This window comes from Panthera tigris, chromosome B1 (assembly GCF_018350195.1).
Source record: "Panthera tigris isolate Pti1 chromosome B1, P.tigris_Pti1_mat1.1, whole genome shotgun sequence".
Taxonomy (NCBI): Eukaryota; Metazoa; Chordata; class Mammalia; order Carnivora; family Felidae; genus Panthera; species Panthera tigris.
The window spans coordinates 125,671,241-125,694,979 of NC_056663.1; the positions used below are offsets into that span (position 1 = coordinate 125,671,241).

The 23,739-nt window shown below is 38.4% G+C and overlaps 1 protein-coding gene across 2 annotated transcripts in view; it reads right to left on the reverse strand.

Annotated features, from left to right (window-relative positions):
* Positions 1-20,273, reverse strand: part of BMPR1B (bone morphogenetic protein receptor type 1B) — a 412,007-nt gene extending 391,734 nt beyond the window's left edge. The window contains exon 1 of one of the 2 annotated variants that reach the window (XM_042984157.1): positions 19,936-20,273. The gene's annotated coding sequence lies outside the window, so the exon portion shown is untranslated. Of the gene's footprint in view, positions 1-19,802; positions 19,858-19,935 lie in introns of those variants that run through there. The other variant, XM_042984155.1, reaches the window with a different exon arrangement.
* Between the last annotated feature and the right edge of the window lie 3,466 nt (positions 20,274-23,739).

A 23,739-nucleotide genomic window follows, 5' to 3' on the forward strand; every position in this document is an offset into this window, starting at 1 on the left:
TAAGAAGAAGCATGTTCCCACATATCCCAACTACCTTATTGTTTGGGTCTTTCACATTTTGTTTTGACTTTTTCTGAGTGTTACGGAGATTTCACAGATATAACTGAAATATGTATTAACACATCTAAATCTATGGGTAAAATTAAATACCCTGCTGGTAAGATTATAAATTAGAATGACTTCATTGGAAAGCAATTTGGTGTTACACGTAACATTCATAATATTCATATATTTAAAAATCTATTCACAAAGATATTCATTGCAGCATTATTTATGATGAGAAATTAAAAAATAAACAAATGAATTATTTTCTAGTTATTAGAATACTTGGAAGCATACTTAATAACATGAGAAGAACTCCACAGCATAATTTTAAGCAAAAATAAAATACAAAATTAAGATGGTAATTTCCCGATTTTTTAAAATCCAAAAATACATAAGAACAAAGAAAATATGTTAAAAAGGCAACAAATGGACTCCAAGTAATACAATTTCCTTTTTGACCTCTTCCTATTTTATTTTACAAAGTTTCCATCAAAAGTGTTCATGTAATTATCAGTTCTTGCTGACTGACATAGCAATATAGCAATATAGTAAATGAATGGATTCTGAACTTTGGGATATCACAAGCTTTGTTTCCTCCCATTTTGGTGAGCATGGTTTAATAGGAAATTAAATTCTGCTGTTCTTTCTCTAAATAGCATTAAGTGTTATCTGAGTGAAATATGAGTTCAAGATTTCTTTCCAGAACTGAGGGTAAAACACATATACAATAATTAGCTGAAGATATGCAATTGGTGAAGAATTTTCTGTCATTGAGGCAAAGAAAGGAAAAAAGAAAGTGATGGCTCTTTATCCTGAGCAAAACGACACCAAAATTTACTGAGAATTAGCTCTCACTTCATAAAGAACAAAAGCAAGAGAGGGAGGGACAGAGCACAAAGGTCCTCAATCAAGAAAGCCCTCGTAAGTGCTTCTGATGCATCACTATAGAAATCTGCTTTCAACATAAAACAAAGAGGAGTCTTGTTTTATTGTTCTTAGATGAAATACTTCTAAACACTTTCCTGCTTTTCCTTAGTACAGATATTACAAAGACTATGAATGTGATTTTTAAAATAACCTTAACATCTCGAAAATATGTTAACATAGAGGGAATAGTGAGACAGAAACAAGTTTCAAAAGGGAAACATTCAGACTTTCAGAGAAAAAAGCTATTAATTTCTAACTGTAGTAATAATATTTGAAACAGATGTCTATCTACTTTCAAATCCAAACTGGATCATGGTTTACACAGTTTAATAAAACTTTAATTAAGGTTCTGGATCAGGGTAAACTGATCATGTCATGCAACTAAACACGTGCCCAATATTAACATCTCTTCAAGTTCCACTAATACTAAACTTAGCCAGACTTTTCATAATTCATCCAAGGGAAAACATCATTCAAATTAATAAAAACACACAATTCATCCTCTTATTTCATTATATGAACTCCTTGTTAGAAGCAAGCATTTGAAATAGAAATGGAAGAATCCCAAATTGAATAAAAAGGGAAGGAAATAACTTTGTTTCTGAGAGCTTCTTGTTTCTAACTAGACACATATTTTAATATGAATATCTGTGACCTTAAAATTTTGCATTTGAAAACATTTTGTAAGAAAGCTTTCTCTTAAATATTGATCAATTGACTTTGTAAATTTTCCTCATTCTATTTTTAGCGGAACAATCTTATATAAAGTAAGCTACTGTGCCAATGCCACTTAAAGACCTCTAAAATAAAGAAGAATGAACACTTGCTGAACAACTATTGTATGCCAGGCAGATTTCTAGGTTCTCCATTTACTTCCCCCAGCATCCTTATTTAGTAGGTACTCTTACTATCCCCATTTTACAGATGAGGATGCTGAGTGGGACAGCCAGCCTACAAACCCAGGTATCTACTTCCAAAATTCAGCGTCGAACATCTACACTGGCTTTAATTAAAATAGAGAAGAGAATTTTTTTCCTATATCATGTTCCAGAATGTGTTTTTAAAACAAATGACATTTTTTAAAAATCCCAAGCTTCTCACGTATTCTCAAAGTGAAATTTTCCACAATTACAAAGAAATAAAGATTAGAACCATATAAAAACAGAGAATTCAGTCACTCAACACTAAACAAGCAACTCCATATTTGAGAAATATGGAGGAAAGAGAGGAACAGAACACACTTTTTGGCAATCAGTACAGTAAAAATGATGCCACTTACACTAACAATTCACGAAATTAGTTAATTAGCAACAGGGTGCAAGCAGAGAGAAGGAAGAAAATGAGTCCAGTTGAATGGGATAAATACAATGTCTTGTAAAAACTCTGAATCAGGTTTCAAAAGAAGGGAACAACACAAGAGTAGTACCAGTATGAGAAACTGATAAGTGATCCATGTAGGGTGTAAAGGTAGTTAGATTTTTTTTTCAAACCAACTTCTAAGAAAAGAGTCCATACAAGGGGGATTTGCCTTACTCTGTTTCATATTCATTCTCACTTCTGATTTAAGAGTTTTAGGATCGTGAACCCTCACTCATTTCACAATGTTCATTCACTATGAACATTTTCAGCACTTGTTAAGAATTCAACTTTTTCTTTATCTTGTTTCCCTTAAGAACCAATAATTCATGTAAAACAACCAACTCTATAGTTTTCAGTGGAGGCTTCCTGCTTTAGATTAACAGCAAATGCTCCAAGATGAATTTCCAGTGTCTCTCTTTGTTTTCTCAATTTTATTTTACTTAGCTTGATAAGTGTAATGAACCTGTTACTACAGGGTCTTTCAATACATACTGACATACTATAGGGAAAGGTTTCAGAGAGGCATGCTGGGATTAAAAATTTGATATGGATAATATAGAAAATACCACGGAAACCTTAACACATATAAAAATAATAGAGTTGATTGCTGATGAAAATACAGTTTTTAAAAGGAAATTACTAATCGACTTGAAAATAACACTATATCAAGTTGCTTAAATGTTCTAAAGGAATGTGAACATTAAATCAATCCTAGAACAATATAAAAAAAGAGTATTATAGGAATAGAATGGGCACTAAATTCTCATACAACCAGCATAACTGTAGAACACCTCAACCTATTCAGTCTCTGTTTCTATTAAAAATCATTTTAAAAGACAATACTTAGTACAGGGAGTCACAGAAACAAGGGTAACCAATAAAGCACACAAATCATCTCATTGATTAGTGAAGTTACAATCACAAAAACGAACTTACATTGCTGGCATGCTCTGCATATTTTATCTCTAGTAAAATTAGCCATTATAATCCAACACAGTCAAAACATGGAACTGAATCTGACTTCTGAACAAAACCTTTTCAACAAATGCCTTAAAGTTCTTAGAAAATAATTCAAAAGAAGGAGTAAGATATTGATTGTAGAGTTACTTCCTACTCACCAAAATTATATGGAACCCCTGAGGAAAGGAATTATAGAAGCATGTAAAATGGTGCACAGTATTATCATATGAGTTTTAAATATCAGTCTCTCATGCAAAGAACTATAAAATCTCAGACATGATAACATTTGGAAAGGACTTAATCTGTGAACATTCTCTTTTGTCTCTGAAATTCCAAATACCACCTGGGGCAGGGGGGAATACAAACACGCCACAGTTATGGTGCCTTGCTCTAAAGAAACTAATGCCATACTACCATTATTAAGTATGATAAGATTTGCCCATTTAGGTTACAGAATCACAGCATTTCAGAGCCAGAAAGACCGTACGGAGTTTGACCAGTCTTTTATTTAAGTGATTAGTCTAAGGTTCCAAAACTAATTATGGCCTTTCCTGCCTCCCAGTCGTGTGCTCTTTTCGACATACTACTTGTTTTCCTCCCCTAGAAGAGAGAACAGATGTAAAATGCTAAAATGAGAACAATAAATGTACTGAAACATATTAGTGTATCCCATCCATTACTGTGATGAGAAATTGCAAAACAAGAATTATTTGACCTGAGAAATGAGAACACAAAGAAGACTGGAATTATATGAGATTATGAAAGTTAAAGTAAAAAATAATCAACTGGTCCTTCCTTATTATATGGCTTCATAATAAAATTATGAAGGGTCATTCAATAATTTAAATGGCAGGTAAAATTAAAACAAATAAAAGGAAATACCCTTGACATGTACAACAAGCCTCCAGAAATACACAAGGTCACAGAACAGAGGTCATGTCGTTAAATCCAGTAACATGATTTTAAAATAATCTGGATCATTAGGGAAGCAAATATCTGATTATTTATGTTCAACATAAATATAATTTTCCATAATGGGAAAATTGTATTTTAGAATATAAGGAGTCACTAAGGAAGATTTCTATTTGTTACAAATCATACTATAGCTTAGTATGTTTGTTATAAATCATACTATAGCTTACTATGTTTTTGTGTTATTTATACTCCATACTCCTTATAAAAATCAAATGGTGATTACTGACTAGCAAAAATGTATTCATTTAACACATATATAGTACTTATAATAATAAATTTTTAAATTTAATTTTACTTATAATTACTTATAATGCCTCTTAATCAATTTTAAATTTTGCTTTCCTCATAGCACTGTCTTCATGCAAAATACATGTTCGATCTGGTTTATTTTGGAAACTAAAGATTTCTTTTTTACTTTAAAAACTATCTTAGCTAAACTCCATGGACACAGCCAAGAGACCCCGTTGCATTTTGCCGTAAAACACACACTATTATGCTACAAATAAGGAAGGTTTTATGATTCTTTCTAGAAAAGATGTGTGTGAACATAGAAAGCAAGCATGTCACATAACGTCCATTCTGGCAGGTTGCAAACCAGTCTGGAGAAACACTGTAGGAATTTCATTTCACTCTAGTGCATTCTGACAGATCAAAATAGAAGTGATAAAATATAGGTGATACCTCTTTATAGATGATGATCTAGAGTCCATTTCAATATTTTAAAAAATGATATACTTGAGTTTCAATACCAAACTCTCCTTGAAGGTTTTTGGTTTTGTTTTTGAGAGAGTGGGAGGAACAGAGACAGAGGGAGAAAGAGAGTCTTAACCAGGCTTCACACTTAGTGCAGAATCCATGCAGGGCTCAATCCCATGACCCTGGGATCTTGACCTGAGCCAAAATCAAGAGTCGATGTTTAACGGACTAAGCCACCCAGGCGCACCCCCCGCCTTGAAGATTTTTATTGTGTTTTTAGTATGTATACCTTCTGTTCCCTCGCAACAACTGAACTTTTGCCAAACCCCAGAGTCCAGTTTACTATTAGGTATACGTTATGGTGCCTCCTTCAAAATCAGGTTTTGAATTTAACCAATCATTTCAGATAAACTGGTGATTTTTAAATGATTTTTCATCATTTGCATCTCTATATTCTCAGCAAATTATTTGAGGTATTTGATTTCCCAAATTCACTAATATGTCACTGTATTTAACCCATGTTAAATGCCCCTCATCTATTTCTCTCTCTCACACACACACACATGTACACAAATATGTGTGGATCAAATCAAAGTCAATTTTACTAAAGAGGTGGTAACTTTGCTCTAAAAAGCAGTGTCCATACTCTCTGTATAGAAATGTTCCATAACTTAAAGGAGGAAAAAAGGAGATTATACCATTTAAGGTTCAAAATGTTTTCCCAAAGATTTTCAAAATTTTCTCTTTATCAATCTCTCTTCTCAAAACGCAATCAAGAACCGAAGTCTCGGGGCGCCTGGGTGGCTCAGTCGGTTAAGCGTCCGACTTCAGCTCAGGTCACGATCTCACGGTTCGTGAGTTCGAGCCCCGTGTCAGGCTCTGGGCTGATGGCTCAGAGCCTGGATCCTGCTTCCGATTCTGTGTCTCCCTCTCTCTCTGCCCCTCCCCCGTTCATGCTCTGTCTCTCTCTGTCTCAAAAATAAATAAAAACGTTAAAAAAAAAATCTCTAAAAAGAACCGAAGTCTCTATCTTGAAAACTCCTTAACAATCAGCCTTTTCCTATGCTCTCACAGCACCTACCACAGACAATTACCATCTCAAAGAGTTTTTATGCATAGGCTTCTTCCATCCTCAGGAGTCTTTCCAAGTTCTCCAAGGCTCTTTCCAAGACCACCAGGACGGAGTGACGGTAATTTTGTAGTATCAATAACCAACACAACATCCGGCTCTAAGAGGTTTTCAACATTTAAGCAAGGATTTAGAATCAGGTGGTCCTATGCTAGGTATAGATTAGGATCTAGATTAAGTCCTACACCTGAACTTCACTGTGCCTTAAATTCCTTCACCTGTAACATGGAGATGACAATCACTACTATCTTAAACAGGATGGACTTATTTAGAACATGGTCTAGAGCTTAAGAAAGACTCAGACACAATAACCCCCCACCTTTTTTAATTAATTATTTTTGAGACAGAGACAACCCAAGCAGGGGAGGAGGGGCAAAGAGACAGAGAGAAGCTCAAGCAGGATCCCCACTGCCAGCACAGAGCCCAACTCAGGCTCGATCCCACCAACCATGAGATCATGACCTAAGCCAAAACCAAGAGCTTGACACTTAACTGACTGAGCCACCCAGGCGCCCTAGTAACCCCCTTTTTTGCTTATATATAATTTTTGTTTATATATAATTGCATTTCAACCATCCCTATTAACGCTAAGTTTCATCTCTTTTATCCACCGTCTTTCAAATTTCTCTAAATTAGTGTTATAATTATTTCTTGGTAATTTGGCAATGTTGTGAGGTCTACATATGCTAAAGCATTCTTCACTGAAGAATTCAGCAAACAATGGAGGGGGCGCTAGCTCTGAATTTTTTCAACAGTAATTATGTCTTAGCAAATTAAAAGATGTGTGCAGCCTCAAGGGAAAAACCAGTGGATACAATCCATGTATTTTTTTTAGAATCCCTTGACAAGGTACTACCACAAAAGTTATTTAAAAAAAAAAAAAAGTGTCCCCAGAGGATTTCATGAACTTCTGCTGGAGAAACAAAGAAAGTGAAAAAAAAAAAAAAAAGGCATTGCTTTGGCTGGAAAGCTATAAATAGGGAAGGTGCTGGAAGTGGTCTTATTTAACATCTTTATAAATGATGTAAAAGAGGAAATGTAGATTAAATTTTCCAGGTCTGCAAAAGACACTAACTTTTTCCAGTACATGAAATGCCAAGTCAGTGGGATAACCTACAAGATTTCCAAAACTTTATGAGTTACTAGGGGGAAAACATCAAATAAAAGTCAAAGTGGAAAACTATAGGGTTAGGCATGTAGGGTAAGAAGTAACAGACCATACTTCTCAGGATAATGGGCCTTAGTTATCATAAAAAGGAGCTTAAAAGACTGCATGAATGTGTTCCGATGGCCAACAAAGCTAACAATGGCACCAATATCACTCAAGAACAAAAATCATGGTACTCATCCCATTTAAAACTACAGCTCATCTTTACAGTTCATCTTTACTTGAAATACCACAAGCAGTTCTAGTCTACTACAGCCTAGCACTCCAAAAATATCAGTTGCTGAATGAAGAAATTATAACTCTAATTTCACCAAAAAGAGAAGAGAAAAAAATATTTAGAAGCTAAGGAAAATCCAAGCAAATAAAAATAAATGATCAGGTTGACCACAGGAGAGTCTTGTGGAAAAAAAAACAAAAAAAACAAGGAAGATCAGCATTCTGTCAGCCAACAAAGGTGAAGACTACAAGGGAGCATTACAGATGTCAAGGCTCTCTACAATGTCAAAGCTCTCTACAATGACGGAAAGTAGGAACATGGCAAAAATGGAGCTAAGGAACTGCTGCCATACTTCAACGAGAATTCATAATCTGGTTGAGAAATGAAATATAAATATAATCCAGGAAGTTAAGCTAAAAAAATTCTAAGCATTTTCAAAAAGAGGGGAATTTAATTGAGAAAAACTAAGGTATTTGAAGGATAGAAGTCTGAATTTTAAGCCTGAAATCATGGAACACCAACCCAGCCTTCCCAAAACACACCCCCTGATGCATCATCTAAAGACAGAATAATAGACTGAGTCAACATGGCACTTCATAGATGTTCTCATCAACTTCTCATTTTGTCTTTCCCATACTCTGTCTACTTGTGCTCAGCATTTATTTTGTGGTAATGTATCATCTGTAATTTTAAACATCTTTCCCCTCAGAGCAAGACTCAATTATCTCTTTGACACATAACGCATCAAGTTCTTTCACACTGCATAAACATTTAATAATTCCAGCTGTAAGAAAGACATTATTCACAAACTGAAGATATAAAATATTATTGTTAAACTGCATTATACCTTCCAGGTTTAGGAGAGATGAGCCAAAAAAGGAATTTACAGTCTCATGGTAAGTCAAGCTGCATACTAGTTGAGTTGTAAGAAAAATGTTTAATATATAACAATAACTTTCAAATCACAATTATAAATACGTGAAATTTCAAAAAATATATAAGCTAGAGAGTATCTGGAGAAAGTCTATATAATGCAATTACAGATTTTTGTATATCAAAGAGATTGTATAAAGGAATAAAAACTGTCTAGATATAAGAACACCTACAATATATTTTGTATAATATGTCCATGCCATGTTTAGTTTTAGCTGTAAGAATGCACTTTTTAAAATGTTTAAAACATGGATATTTCATAAAAACACCGAGTGGAATTATAGTTAAATAAGTGATTTCATAACAAGATAGAAATTTCTCTTGCTGCTATTATCAGTCTATGATATTAAAGTATTTTAAGATTAGGTCTGAAGAATATCAAATCGTCATGTCAATTATGCTTAGTCAAAACTCCAATCAGTCAGAGGATGTGAAGCTAGTAAGGACCTTGGGAATACTCTACAGGTTCAGAATCCTAGAAATGAGCAAGTTTTAACCTCTCTGGCTCAGAAAAAGTAATCCGAAGAAATGATGCTTTCAAAATAAGAGCAAAACTGAGAGAAAAAACAGAAGGGGAGAGGGAGGGAAAGCAGGATGGTACAGACAGTATACAGAACACAAAACAAACGAGCATTCGTGTATGCACAGAAGAACTGCAAGTCTCACATCCAGACTGTGGCAGATTCAGCAAAAGTTTTTTGAAAAGCTAAATATGTTTTTAATACTTCTAAAGTGCTATACACATGAAGTATCAAGCAATAAAGGCATTAAGTTATAGTCCTCGTACCAAGTATATAAAACATGTCCCCATAATGCTGATCACACAGGATAAATTTTACAACTAAAACACTTGAACACTGAGTTTTTCTAAGGAGTTTTCAATTTCCACATGGCTTTGGAAAACAACAGATTACAACATTAAGAGAAGGCAGAAAATGTAGTATACAAAATCTTTGATGTGCCTGAAATACACAAGGTTTCAAGGAAATAGATTTTTTAAGAACTTTTGGATCATCTGCCATTTTTACAAAACAACAGCACCTGCTTTTATTAGTAAAGAGGTCAAAACTTACATTCTATGAAACATTTTTCAGGAGAAGTTTATATATGACTTAGCCTTAACATACTCTACAGAATGCTAAAATGACAAAATTTAAATAAGTTTAAGTTCTAGAATTAACAATTTCTTACACCATCTGTATCTAAAGAAGAAGCACACATTATTCCATAAATATGCATAATTATTGGGTAGGAAATGCCTAATTTGCCTACAAAACTCACAAGGGTTTGATGACTGAAGCAAGGAGTGAATCAGGTCCACTGAGAATTACTAAGAAAAACATAATCAGACATAAATGCCACAGAATACAAAGATCATTTTCCAAATTGGTTCCAGAAACAGCTCCTAGGTAAATTTCCATGAAAAGCTAATTTAATTCAATTAAACAGTGTAGCATGGTTTTCCTCTTTAAAAAAGAGTTTAAATATTTTCATTTGCTAAAGATATTAAAGATAAGTGTTTTAAAGAGTGACTGATTTAATCTTGAGTCAGATGAGGATTCAAAATTGTGGAAGGACTTCTGAATGAAAAAGGACTTGGCGAGCAAGATGCACTTTAATCACTACAGCATAAATCCATCATTTACGAAGTACACCGAGTAAAACTTACAATAGTTAGAATTGTTCAAGTCTCTATACACTGCCATATAAATACAAAATTATTTCCCACTCAAAATTGTAAGACAAGAAAAAATACTGAGAGACACTGTCCTCTGTATTAGTATATTATGAGAGCCCTACCTCCAACATGAAATGAAAGAAACAGAGTTATCATCTTAAAATTAAATAAATTTGTTTTGGATAACTCAGGTTTCCCTGGATAACATTTCCTAGTTAACCTCAAGATTATATAAGTTCACTCACAGTCCACTTGGGATGAGTAAGTAATGCCTCCGAAGCAGTCTGGTCACGGACTCTTCTGCGTCCATCTGGCTGCTGGCTGGAACACTGGAATGACTCATAAAAATGAAGCAACCTGAGGTCACCTACTCCAGGTCTTTTAAAAAGAATTGCCAACTGCTTACCAGGTGGTTCCAATTTCCGAATGAGAGAGAAACTCATTCTAGATACACCATTTTATTTTCATATTGTCTCTGGCCACAGAATTTGGGGAGAAAGGAAGGAAGCTCTTTTGAAATGTAGATTACCAATCATCTGAAAGCCAGAAATCACCAAGTTTCTTGGATTAAGAATATTACATAAAGTCAAGTGAAAAAGAAAGGCAAGACACAAAACTCTATTATATTATGCTCCGAACTTTATAAAGAAAAAAAAAGACCCAAAATGTCAAGAGTGGCTATTTCCGTGTAGTAGAAGCCTGAGTGAGTTTTATTTTGTTAGTTTCCTGCATTCCCCAAGTTCACATCAACGAATACATATTCTCTGCTGTTAGAAAAAAAATAACAGTAAGTAGCTTTCTAGAAAATATTATAGACTGTAAACTTTGGGCTCAGTAAGTCCCAGAGGTCCAGAGTATACTCACAAGTATACTGGCAAAAATTCTTTCTCTGGGTAAAAAAAAATATTCATTTTACTTTTATTTTTTTTTTTAACGTTTATTTATTTTTGAGACAGAGAGAGACAGAGCATGAACAGGGGAGGAGCAGAGAGAGAGGGAGACACAGAATCCGAAGCAGGCTCCAGGCTCTGAGCTGTCAGCACAGAGCCCGACGCGGGGCTCGAACTCACGGACCATGAGATCGTGACCTGAGCCGAAGTCAGCCGCTTAACCGACTGAGCCACTCAGGTGCCCCTCATTTTACTTTTAAAAAGAAAAAGGAAAAGAAAAAAAAAAAAAACCAAGAATGATGTGTGTGACAGACAGAGGAAAATTATCCCGGCAACAAGAATGGTTCCTTTCTTTCAGGAGACAATAAATAGACTGGTGAAATGTTTAGTAAATTATTTATATCAATTTTTCCCAAAGTATGTTCTAAGGAATACTAATTCAATACTAGCATTGAATATATGCAAGGAAAAATACAAGTCCCGTGCTCAAATACCCCCTGGGGGACTGCCACAAGGCACAGGAGCATAATACAGGTTCACAGAAGTATTGCAGTTGGAAAATAGCAATTCCCTCATTTCTTTGATCATTTGTTTACTTATCAAATGCTTCTGTGGTGTTTACTGCCTGCCTGGCATTGTTCTAAACCCTTTACAAATATTCACTATTCTAAACCTCAAACAAACCTATGAAGTAATCACTGTTATTGTCATCCCCATTTTACAGATCATGCAGAGACAAACAAGGTTCAGTAATTTGCCCAAAGTTAGACAGCTAATAAGCAATAGAGCCAAGATTCAAAGCCAGTCAAACTCCAGAGTCCCCACAGTTAGCAATGGGACGCTGCCACCCGTGGGATCCTTCTTGAGTTAAACACCTGACATTCACAAAACCATGGTTCCATGGGATACACTGAGGAAAGAAATGAAATAAAGTAAAACCTACTGTTATACGTAAGTTGCTTTCCTAAATTAGTCATATAGCCCACACTTCTTCAAACTCCAATTTTTCATTTAATATGTGATAAGATAGAGATAACTAGCAATGATGTTAGGCCTAAAAATTTCTGGAATATAATTACTAGATAAAAGAGGTTTGATTACATTGTTTTCCCTCTCTGTTGTCATTTGGTTTTGTCAGACATAATTCAAAGGAGTTTTGATGAAATAAAAATCTGTATAACTTAAGCCATTTCTTTTTAAGTTTATTTATTTATTTCGAGAGAGAGAGAGAGAGAAAGCACGAGTCAGAAAGGGGCAGAGGGAGAGGGAGAGAGAGAGAATCCCAAGCAGGCTCCACACTGTCAGCACAGAGCCCAATGTGGGGTTCAAACCCATGAACCGTGATATCATAATCTCAGTTGAAGGCAGATGCTTAACCCACTGAGCCACCCAGTCACCCCTGACTGAAGCCATTTCTATACCCTCAAGTACCAAGAGACTCCTAATTTCGAGAGACTATTTTTGTGGTAGGATTATTAGTCATTTTCATTTTCTTCATGCTTATCTAACTTTTCAAAAATCCTAATAAATATAACCAACAGTGATCATTAACTATCAGGTTATACATTAAATGTTATGTTTTAAAATGATAGATTGATGTACAATGGTATTGTCAATGTCTGGTTAGGTGAAAAATGCAAGTAACAAGATAATCTATGTGACCTTGGTTTTATTTAAAAATACATAAAAATGCACAAAAAAATTCTTAAAGAGGATATAGATGTATACCATAATACTAAGTTTAAGTAATGGTATAAAGCAACTGTAGGTTTACCTACAATTTCTACTTATCCTACCAAGATTTATTATTTGTGACTTTAGGAAAATCTTCTAAAATTCATACATAAAGAGCCTGAATAACAGATGCAGGTCAGCAAAAGCCCCTGACCATTGCTTGTGATCTCAAGCAAAGTGAGAGTTCTTCCTACTACTCTCTCCCACTACACCCTTCTAATTTCCTTCACAGCCTTAATCACAACTTCATTTCTAAATATTGTTTAGGGATTTTTTTTGTTTTTTGGGTTTTTTTTTCCTGCCCCTTCCAATCCTCATCCCACATAAGGGTAAACATCTGCCTTTTGGTATCCACAATGCCTTGCATACTGCCTGGCCCTAAATACTGACTCTGTAAATATGTACTGTACTAATGAATGAGTAAGAGTGAATGAAACAAATTACATATAGAGGAGGTAAACAGATGACTGTCAATTAAAGTGTTTAAACCAATAAATTTGTTGACAGATTTATATAACAACAACTTAGGTTTTCTATGCCACTGTTGCATGAATAGAAGAATAAAAATCGGGGTGAAAAGCAGATGTCCAATACAGGTAAGGGTGGCCAACTCTTCTTATCAGTCCAAGAAGCCTCCAAAAAGGAGGCTTTCAGAAGCTGAATCAACAGAAAATGACACCGTAACTGTTACAACTTCTGATAAGTTGATAAGAGGATTTATCTAAGGTACAGACAGGAGTTTAGAAGAACCCTGAAGGATAGTACAGTAAAGCAGGACAGTAAAAGCAGAGATTCTGAGATTACTGGAAGGAAGCCTACCTTAAGAAAAGTAGTGCCTTTCAGTGCAGGGACCCAGACAGCCCAAGTTGATCTAGCAGAGAAGGAGCCAAGAAAATTAAGAGCCTCTTCTCCACTCTCCCCTTAATCTCCTGCTGGGGTTCCCCAATGACCTAAGCCATCTGGAAATCAGAAAAGCTCACCCAGATATTGTCCTAGGCAGAGAGCATAAGGGAGAAGGGTTCAAAGTGGATCTGGAGAGGCAAACAGAACACTCCTGACACAGAAGGCAATGGGATACTGCAGGAGGTTTTATTAACAAAATAGAGGTGGGGCGCCTGGGTGGCTTGGTCGGTTAAGCGTCCAACTTCGGCTCAGGTCATGATCTCACGGTCCGTGAGTTCGAGCCCCGCGTCGGGCTCTGTGCTGACAGCTCAGAGCCTGGAGCCTGTTTCAGATTCTGTGTCTCCCTCTCTCTCTGCCCCTCCCCTGTTCATGCTCTGTCTCTCTCTGTCTCAAAAATAAATAAACGTTAAAAAAAAAAATTTAACAAAATAGAGGTAAGGAAACAGAGTTAAGGAAAAGAAGATGTGGCCTCTTGACTAACAGAAAAGGATTAAAACAGTGAAAAGAACTGCTAGATACAGTAAGATGATTCCAAGTTGTTTGCAACCCCATTTGAATAGAGCACTACATTCAGTAGTAAGAGGAAGGATTTGGGGATAATCCCTCATTATATGTACTATTATGGCTCAATGTCTATTGGACAACAGAACTGATAATTTCGTATCTTTTAAGATGGCTGTAAAATATATTAGTTAGATAAAAGTCACTGATTTCTGTTGATAGGTTAATTTAGACAAAGGCACCATCATTACAGACTTCCTTGGGAGTCATTTTAGGTTCATAAATCAACAAATTAACTAGTGACAGATGTGTCTGTACTTGTTTAAGTCCCTGTCTATGCAACTGCTATAAAAATGACTAAAATGTTTATCTCAAGAGAGCCAGGCAAGAAAAGGTTATGAAGAGATACCCTGAATTGTTTCTTTCTTCTTTAGCCAATAAGGAAATACAACCTTCAGAAAAATCATTTCCAAACTTGCCACTTAGTACCTTCTAAAGCTGCAGGCACATGCAGCCATATACTTGCTGAAACACAAGAGAACTGAAGTGAGCTGAGTGAAAACTATAGGTCCTCTAGAAGACTGCATCCAGCAGCATTCCACAAATATGTACTGAATGCCTCCTATGTACTGATTCTTTGCAAAGGGCTGAGATACAAGGATGGGTGAGATCCATGTCTAACAACGTGGACTTCGCAGTGAAGTTCTTACAGAAGCATTGCTGTTTTCAAAGCTGAGAGCTAGAGAAAAATGCCACTGAAGCCTGATTAAAGGAATTCTAACTTACTTGCTTCCTTTCCTCTGTAACCAGAACACAAATTGTATGTAAAATGAAGTGATGTTAGTTGAAACTGTCCAGCATCCCTGCATAGTCCAGAGTCTGCCCTGAAGAACCTTGCCAGGATATACTGCACCCTCTGAGTCAAGGCGCTTATAGCCCAGGAGATATTTGAAGGAAGGTAAGGAGGTGACATGTGGGAAATGAAATGTGGATGTAAGAGTAAAAGCAAGTATTGAGCCAGTGGGTTGCTGCAATGTTGATCAAGATGGGGGAAATGATTCAACTCAGTGACTCTTATTCAGTAATAAGAACAACATCTGATCAATTTCTCTGGGTTCCACCCTTGGCCAAACCACCGAACTATCAGCGAGATCCTTCTCATAGCCTCCCTCATCATCTTACTTGAGACATCCCCGCTCACACTACAGACATGCTAAGTCATACTTATTGACTCCTCTGTATAAAATCTTCCAGGGTGGTTCAATAAAATACTCCATAACATGGGCCTGGCTATCTCTCTGACCTCATTCTTACCATTTCCTTTAATTGCCTGAGTCCAACCACACTGACAAGCGTGTGCCCAACTTGCTGCTGCTTTAGAGACAGCTTTGATATTCCCTCTTCCAGGAAGTTCTCCTGGATTTCCACTGTGCTGGCTTTCTTGGTATTCAGGGACACCCTCAGAAAGGACTTCCATGGCTACCCCATATAAAGAACAGCCCCAGTCACGTGCTGTCATACCTCCCTGTCTTATTTTCCGAATGTCAATCTTCACTCCTGGAAATGGTCTTACTCATGTGCTTGCTCCTGGTTGTTTTCTCTTTCTAGAATGCAAGTTCAACGACAGCAGAAGCCTGGGGTCTCTTATGGCTACAGTATCCCTGAGGTGTATAACAACACCAGGCAGAGAGGAGGCACTCAAACATTTAAGTAAAATGAATGTAATTAAGATTACCAGGATGTAAAGTAGATACTCTAAAAATCGTGAAAACAGTTTATTGCCTGATGTGCATTATTATATAATACCCTACTTTTGTCTCAATACTATAGACCTTAATAAATACTCAGAAGTAACAAAATGCCCCTCTTGTCCACTCCCAAACCTTCATTTATTTATCTATCTCTAATAAGTCTTAGTTTTCTTCAATTTTAATTATAAATTCAGTAGGAGTACGTATTTCTAGCCCTATCCCCTCCCTCCTGGGAATACTGGGTGCCTCTATATAGTCCAACATTTCCACTTAAATTTCTACCATCACATCAAATTCAGCATATGAGAACTTGAAATTAGTATCTCTCAGGCAAAATCAGCTCCTCCTGGGGCGTCTGGGTGGCTCAGCCAGTTGAGTCTGACTTCGGCTCAGGTCATGATGTCATGGTTCCTGAGTTCCAGCCTTGCACCGGGCTCTCTGCTGCCCACTAGAGCCTGCTTTGGATTCTCTGTCCCCTCTCTCTCTGCCCCACCCCCACTCATGCTCCCTCTCTCTCTTTCTCAAAAATAAACTTTTTTTTAAAAATCAGCTTCTCCTTCTATTCTGATAACTTTATCAACCATCCTCCAAATACCCAGATTTAAAAGCTAGGAATTATCTTGATTATGAAATTCAAGAATCACAAGAGAGACTGGAAAAGTAAGTGGTCGTGAAGCTTTCTTTAAACTGTGTTAGCCTTTTTTCAAACAAAAGTTCACAGGGAAGTCTGATATGTAAAACAGATGAATATGCAGTTGTTCTGGGAGTTAAACTGGTGGTCTCTGAAGAAAAACTTCAAAAAGTGCTCCTAATCTGGTCCAAACTTCCTTTCTTTTTTCCCTACCCCCACTCAACACATGCACAGAAATTTACAGAGGAGAAAATTTCATCCAGAGAATGTGAATCTTCTATTCAGGTAGAAGTAAGTAGTCTGCCCAAGATGACACAGCACAATGCTTCGCATAAATGCACTTAGAAGTCAATGTTCGAAAGACAACTATTACCTCCATGATTACGTATAACCAATGATTATCAGTTGTTGCAAGATGGTCAGTTTCATGCATGACTGTCACTGGTCAGCATGAGAAGAAATCTTCAGAGGTTAGATAGTAAATGTTAGCTCCTGGTAATGGATTTACTTCTAGCGAATGAAGGCAAGCAGGAGTCCAGGGGAAAGGACTGTGGCTTCATTGTCTATTGTTGAACAAGGTTTTCAAATTGTTTAGGCCTCATCCTCTTCATCTTTAATATTAATGTGTGTGAGGAGATGCTTTCTGAGACTGTCTCATCCCTCCGTCTGTGATCTATTACACCACACTATAGCATTTCCTTTGAGCTACTGCACCTACAGAGAATTAGCATCACAAGTTAAAGACAAATCACCCTTCAAGGATTTTTTGACTATCGTAGGGCAGGTACTTCACTGGGCTTCTGAAATTCAGGGAAGGAAAGAAAAGACACACCATTTTATTTCAATGAAAAGACAGCCCAGTGAGGAAGAGCCCAGCAAGGAACCAGACGGCGGAGAGGGAAACAATGAGAGGTGTGCCCAGAAACGGAGCAGCAGAGATGAGGAGGCTTAGGAAAATTAGGAAGGGATTTGCCAGGTTGGAGTGGGTGACAACTGACTTTAGATTTGGATGATAAACACGAGTTGACTGCTGGAAGCTGCTATATGCACCAAAAGAGATCACATTTTAAATTACCTTACACTGTTAAATAATAAAATCAGTATTTACTGTATAAAAATGTTTTATCAGGCCATCTCACACAGTTTTCAAAGTTTACGAGGAAAAAATTAAGTCAATTTCCTCTTAATAAATATTATTTAATGACTGGAACATTCTGAGGGACATATGTGAACACACCCCAAGTAGAGGCAGCACGTCACTGAGGGACAATAATCTAACAGGGAATTCAGACAACCCTGCCTGGGCTAAACACCATGCAGCACCTGGCAGACAAGGTGGCAAAGCCCCTATAAATACTGATGATTCACTGACGTGACATAAATCAGGATTTTAACTCACCAAAAGCTAACATTTTGATTTAAAATCACAAATCAGTGCCATTAAAACTCATCAGCAGACCCTAGCACATGAGTAATGAGATCATATCAACTTCTATCTCGTGAGCAAAAGGAAAAGGTGGTTTTCTAAATGGTAATTCAGATTGGACAAATAACACACTGTATCAAGTTTTGTAGCCCTCGGCCATATTTTGCTAAAAACAAAGGTACATTATGCATGACTAAAGAAAACAGTGAAAATCAGAGCAATTAATTTCCCAGCTATGTTTCCCATAAAAAACCATCACTACTATGATTTGCTTACAGCACACAACCTGGTTTTGCATCACACAATGATCTAAGTGTGTAATAACTTGCATATTTCACTAAGATGTAATATCCTTCAAAACGTCCTTACAGTGAGAGTTTTCCAAAGAAATTATTGATCTCTGGAAGGTCTCATGTTTTAAAATTACTGACAAATCCTTTCCTATTTTCTTTGCAGTTAAAAATAATTCTTCTTGATCACTGGAGTGTAAAGAGGTATAAGAGTACAAAGAGGGAATATTTTCTCAAAAACAAATGTCCCAGTTGACACAGGACATTTCTCATAATTTTCCCAAAACAATAATTAGGAGAGTTGTCACTAGGATCCTAAAAATATATGCAAGAAACACAGATAATTCGTTGGCATCAGTTTAGTACAGCAAGACATTTCCATAAATACTTTTCAAATTATTTTCAAATACTTTTTAGCTGACTCCTCTCATGATTGGAGGCTTTGTGTTTCTTTCCACAATTCAGAAACGTTTCTCAGGTGGTTCTGCTTCACTGCAGATACGTTTGGTACATTCTCTTTATATGTTGGAGGCAATTAAGCGGCTCTCTTCTTCTGTTTTCTTTCACTGGCACCTCTGTGGCTGCTCAGTCACTGACCTCACCTTGGTGGAAAGGTGACTAAGAAAAGAGCAATTCCTAATAACTCACGGAAACTACAGAGTTCCCATTCTATGGAGAACAAATGCGAAGGACCGAGGATCCAGCTGAAGTGGTGCAGCTCAAAAGGAATAAGACACTGGACAACTTCCGGAGGATCCTCTCTAATGTCTGAAACCCTAACCCCGCAAGGGACAGACAGAAATATGGGGCCCTGACAGACACGGTCACGAGTGGATTGATGAGCGCTGAGAGCGAGAGTCAGACAGAAGTAGAGACAGACGAGCAGCAGAAAGCCTGCAAACGAGAAAGACTGACAAGAGTGTAGGAGACAGAGAGGGAAGAAGATAAGGAGACAGAGAAGGAGGGACACAGAGACTGAAAAGGGGGTGGGGAGAGGGAGACACACACAAACAGGCCCAGGGAGAGACAGAGAGAGGAGGTGGGGAGAGGGCGAGAGGCAGAGATAGAGAACGGGAGAGAGAGAAACATTTGAGAACGCAACAGACACAGTAAGAGACGGAGGGAAAGAGGCAACAGCGGCAGACACCGAGAGCCGAGTCCGCGACACCAGACCAGCCCGCTGCGCACTTTCTCCCGCCGCAGAGCGCAGTCCCGGGAGGCTTCCGAGGCAGGTGGCTCGGCCGAGCTGGGTGTCTGCGGGTCCTGCCTCCCAGGCTGCCGGACTCGCGCCCATTTCCCCCGTTCCCGGGCTGCCCTCCGCTCGCCCTCCCGCCCCATCCCTGGGTGCGCAGGTCCCGACTCCCCGCCTCGGCGCGTCCTTCCTTCCCCCGGTCCGGAGCACGTGTCCCGCCCGCAGCTGCCTCTGCCCCCAACTCCCCGCCAGCGCCGGCACGAGGTTTCGGGGTCCCGGCAGCGCCGCCCGCGCACAAAGCCCAGGCGGCCACCTTGTGACCCGCTGCCCGCCGCCGCGCCGCCCCACGGCCGCGCTGCACGTTCTCCTCCTCTCCCCCTGCGCGCTGGCTCCTTACCGCAGCGCCGCCACCGGCTCCGCGCCGCCCCCCTGCCCACGCCGGCTCCGCTGCCTCCCGCTCGCTTGCAGGGACGAGCCCCGCGCGCAAGCCCCCCCCCCCCCCCCCCGGCGCCCCCCCCCCCGCGCCTTACCCGCCGCTGAGCTCCCGGCACCGGCGTCCTGAGCGCCGCTGTCCCCGCGGCCCCCCAACTGTCCGGGCGCCCCGCGCAGGCCCCACGCCAACTCCGCGCCCCGCGCCCCGCCGCACCGTCAACTTCTGGCCGCCGCGGCCGCTCTGCCGCCGCCGCGGGCCTTTTTTTTTTTTTCCTCTCGCTCCTCGGCTGCCTCTGGATTTTTTTTTTTTTTTTTTTTTTTTTCACTTGCCCTCTCCAGCTCCCACTAGTGATTGGAGACTGAGAGCCAAGTACTTAGCGGAGGGATTACACTTCTCGGCGCACTTGGAGCTGCCCCAGCCCCGCTGCCTGTGTAAGGAGTGGTGAGCGGACTCCGGGAGCTGCGCTGTTCATGCCCTTCCCCAGCCCCGGGTCCAGGGGGAACTTCCACAGTTTAGCCCGCTTCGCAGAGCATCACTTGGATGGCAGTCCTAGATGTGTGGAAGAAGGGGTTTCAAAACAGGCTAGGTTACAAGAACAAAGATTCGTGGGATTACGGTACATTGAGAGCTGAAAGGGACTCCCAAAGACAATCTAGTGCCGGGAATTTGAACTTCTCAGGGCCACTGACACTTTTGAGAAGTTGATAAAATGCTGACGCACCTCGCAGAAAATACGCACACACATCCGATTATGTCTGCTTTTCTGGGCCGGGGTGTAGGAACTCTGAAACACACAGTTGGACCTCCTAGGGAAATGAATTATTTCCTTTCCTCAAATATTTTGAAACGTGAAAGAAAGAAAGAAAGAAAGAAAGAAAGAAAGAAAGAAAGAAAGAAAGAAAGAAAGAAAGAAAGAAAGAAAGAAAAGAAAGAAACAAAGAAAGAAAGAAAAAAGAAAAGAAAACGCCCTCCATTTATATTTGATGAAATTTTATAATTAGTAGTGTTTATTTTGGAAAAGTATGTAACCGCTTTACTTTGTGGTCTCCTTGCGAAAACTTTGTGTTGAAACATTTTCTACGGAAGTAAATATAAATTAAGCTAGTCCACAGTCTTTCGGGAGACTTGGGGAGAAGAGTTAACTTTTTTAAATCAGCGGTTTTCCAGTTCTGTCTCCCAGGGAGATATCTTGTGACTTATAATTTTTTTTTTTTTTAACTTCCAAGGCCTTTTCAGCTGCCTATCCTCAGAATTAATTTCCTTTTTTTGAAAAACTTTTCTATCTTGTAAATATACCGATAATTCCTCCTTCATCACCAAATGTGTGATTTAAATGACTTAATGACATTTCACCATGACCTAGCTTTTTTCCAATTTTCTTCATCTGTCTCTATTGCCTATTTATTACCCTGTCTTGGCAAACCTTTTTCTTTCAACTCCTCCCTTTTCTAAAATTATTCCCATTGGTTGTTGTTGTTGTTGTTAGACATTAAGTATCTTTTTAACTCATCAATAACTCAATTGTATATAAATTTATTTTATACAGCTCCCAAGTTAGGAACAGGTGGTACTCCAGGCATTTACTGATGAGTCTGTGAAATACACACACATTTCCCCCAAAGAAATTTTAGGATCCCTGTGAAAGTATATTTGCCCCCTAACGTACCTGAACCATACATAATATTATCAGGACTAAACTGAATTCTGGTGCCTGATGCTGGACTGGAAGAAGAAAGGTCTGTTTAGTATAACACTAGAAAATTTTCAGAACAGGTAGCGTTTGCCATTGACATCATCTTGCCTTCCTGATTCAACCTTCATAATCTAGTCCTTGGTACCCAAGAATCGTAAAATAGAAACCATTCAATTCACCCTCACTTTAAGTCCTCTGTGCTCCTAAATTACTTTGCTGGTCTTCAGTCGAATTTCCTATCATTTCCATCCTGATATTAACTAGGTTTAAAGAGAAAAGAAATCTAAATGAATGTATCCCCTGTACTGTGTGAATTACTGATAACTTTTATTTGGCAAACGTATTTTTTTCTCTTAGAATTTCTGTCCTCAGAAACCACAATGAAACCAGACATTGTGGAGCAGTGTTTGGGTCATGCATATCTTTTCAGAAGATGTGCTAAGGATTGGCTTTTCTTGGCTTAACTCTATTCAGCAAATATCCTAAGCATCTACTGGACATAAGACACAGATCCAGGGAATACAGGCATCTCTGGACACAATTCTATTTCAGCTAACTTATAAATAAGGAGATATTTTTAATTATAAGGTATAGAAAAAACTCTCCAACAGGAATAAAGAAATTTGTATAGTTTTTCATGAAAGGAAAAAAAGCGCTCTGCATGGGAGAGAATCAGAGCACCATAAAGGAAACTGTGAAGTGGACCTGAGAAGGTAGCATTGAAATTAGCAGGGATGGGGAATCTGAGGTATAAGCCATTCAACAATCAACATTTATTGAGTACCTATGGCATGCCACACACTGGTGTTTGAGATTCAAACCCTGTTGATTCCTTTTTGAAACTTATAGAACAGACAAAAAACAAATTATATATATATATATATATTTTTTTTTTTTTAGAACATTCTGTGAAGCACAGTGATCAATACATGCACACACAACTACTAGAGCACAGAAAAAGCAGCTATTCTGCCTGGGAATGACAGAGTGGTCACATCAGGGTCCTGAAGGGTCTTTAGAGATGAAAGGGCAGCTGCAAACAGAATAAGCACTTTAAGCAGAGGGGAACAACATGGAAAACAGCAGAGTGCATCCAGGGAACAGCTGGTAGCTCAGTGCTGCTACCCAAGTTAGGAGGAGAAGGTGCAGCAGATTGAATCTCAGGTTCAGCAAGGTTCAGGAATGACCTTGTCAGATATGCTGACGACGTAGATATTTCCTTGTTTGGCGATAGGGAAGCATTAGTGATTTTTAAAACAAAGAGTTAATTGCTGGAATGGAGTTTTCAGAAGGTCATTTAGAGGTACCTAGAGAGGGAGAAATGGAAACACAGAACCAGTTAGGAGTCAATCGTGTAGAGTGAAGATCTGAACCAACATAGTGACATGGCTACCAAGATCAATAGCAGACTTGAAAGACACTTCAGGTAGAGTTGTAGACGTTGCTTCCCTGCTTTGCAGCCTGGGATGGTGGTGCTTTTAAAGGCACGAGGGACGACAGGGTAGGGGAAGCTATTGAAAAGAAGAGGAGAGAGGGTTTCCGTTTGGTGGAATGACAAAATTTGAACAAAAACACAATGTCTTTTTTTTTTCATCTAATTGTAAAAATAAATCCTATAAAAGTTCCAGATATCTCAGGAGAGAATACCAGGTCAGCAAAGGTGAGGACTCTCAAAGAATTCACAGGCTTATTTCCCATTAAGGTAGACATTTGCCCACCTCTGCTAGACTCAAACTACTTGGGGAATTTACATGCAGCTAAATAGGACAGGCCTGAGGAACAAAGTAATACAGTGAGCGTGCTTCTGGGCTTTCCGCTCCCCTTCTCCAACTGTTTCCTCTTCATTGGTATCCTTACTCCCACATCTTTCCCTTTTCTGCCTCCCCTCTTTCAAAACTATAAAGGACTGACAACCATTAATATATTATCCTAAATTAATGTATACTATGTTAAGTAACATTCTAGAGCATGTGCTTTTAAATTGCTTCTCTCTAAATGTGGAATAAAAACTTGTCTCTTTTTTGAGGTATTTTGGGAATCAGATTAAAGAAATATTTCAGCAGAAGCAAGAAATCTTTCTTTCCCTACAATTCACACAGCTGTGGCTGCCTTTTAACCCACTGCTAATGCGTTGACTCTGCATACACAAAATAAGAGATTAAATCTCTCAACAACTGGAATATTTAAATCCTCACTTGTTAATATAAG